This window comes from Sinocyclocheilus grahami, unplaced genomic scaffold (assembly GCF_001515645.1).
Source record: "Sinocyclocheilus grahami isolate Dianchi unplaced genomic scaffold, SAMN03320097.WGS_v1.1 scaffold1526.1, whole genome shotgun sequence".
Classification (NCBI taxonomy): domain Eukaryota; kingdom Metazoa; phylum Chordata; class Actinopteri; order Cypriniformes; family Cyprinidae; genus Sinocyclocheilus; species Sinocyclocheilus grahami.
The window spans coordinates 188,330-189,853 of record NW_015506705.1 but is presented as its reverse complement, the minus strand read 5'-3'; positions in this window follow the sequence as shown (position 1 = coordinate 189,853).

The following is a 1,524-nucleotide window of genomic DNA, read 5'->3' as shown; positions in this document are numbered from 1 at the left end:
AGAGACAGATAACTGCACAGTTCAAAGTTTAGTCAACCGTCACTGACTTTTATATAATCAATGAACTCTGAAAAAGTCAAATGTTTGGCAGCAGTTCCCTTGTACATATTCCAGGATGACAATACCAAGATTCACCAGGCTCAGTCTGTGAAACATTGGCCTGACCTAAACCCCACAGAAAGTCTTGCGGATGTGCTGGAGTTGCAAACTCTAATATTTTGTTGGATCACCTTAAGCTTTGATTATATTGTGCCACTTCACAGCATTTATTTCCATCAAGAGTTGCATTAATATTTGGCCGAGATCGTGTATTGACAATGAGGGAGATGGACCACTCTTTAAAGCTGACTCCAGCACATCCTGAAGACTTCCAATAGGGTTAAGGTCAGGTCAAAAGAACTGTTGCAAAACATAAAACATGCCAGAAATATGTTGATATTGTAGATTATTGTAGAAACATTGTAGATATTATGACCAAAGACAGATACAATTATCTGACATGCATGACCTAAAGTAGTCTTTTCCCTTATGACATGTTTTTTTAGCAGATTTATTAGAATTTATGTGCATGGTGGAGCTTCCATGAAATATACAAAGGGGTTGCCTGCAGAGACATTCCCCTCACTCTACTTCAATAGAAGTCTACAGGGTTGGTTGCTAGGATGCTGCAGCTGGTTACTAGGGTTTGGCTAGGAAGTTGGTAGGTCACTACATATTGGCTCCTTGCCAGCCTGAGTCAAATGAACCCAACACATCTCTCAAATCAACGGCACGAGAATTAGCACTGTTTCGGTGAAAAGTGATTACAGAAAACAGTTGAATTGAACTTCAGTTAAAATGCTTCTTTTAAATGCTACCTTTTTTATTTCTAAAATTCTTGTTAAACGAGTTTAAATGTTTGTAATATTGTAAATTATGCTGTATTCACCCAAATAAATTCAATTTGTCTTATATTTTGAACATGGGAGTTCTTGCTTAATAAAAAATGTTCATCTTTTGATTACTGTTGTTGCCTCTAGTAATTCTGTGTGATTTTTAATTTCCAGTCCATTTTAAACCAGCAACATAATTTTTAAACAATAGTTGACTTACATAAAACAACCCAGCATGCTGGGTAAAAACATTTAATCCAACCAGCTGGGTCAAAATAACCCAGCATGTGTTCTGTCCAATATTTACCTAGCGCTAGGTTGCCAAATAAACCAAGTTGGGTTGTTTTTAATCCAGTATTTTTTAGAGTGCATGGTGCGGAAACCCACACCTACTTAACAGAACTTACTTCTGTACCAAACCCATTTGATGTAAAGACCACAATCCTAACCCAATACGCATTAAAAATGTATATTAATAATAATATTATTATTTTGGACAAATGTGCATAAACAACAGGCATTACAACACAGGCTGTAAAGATCCTTTACTCCAGGAAAGGAGAGGTGTGATAATGTGGGTGTTTCAGGTTTCAGGTGATCGTGATTGTTGTGGCGAGCGAAGGTGGAGCCTGGTTAATCAGTGACAGTACCC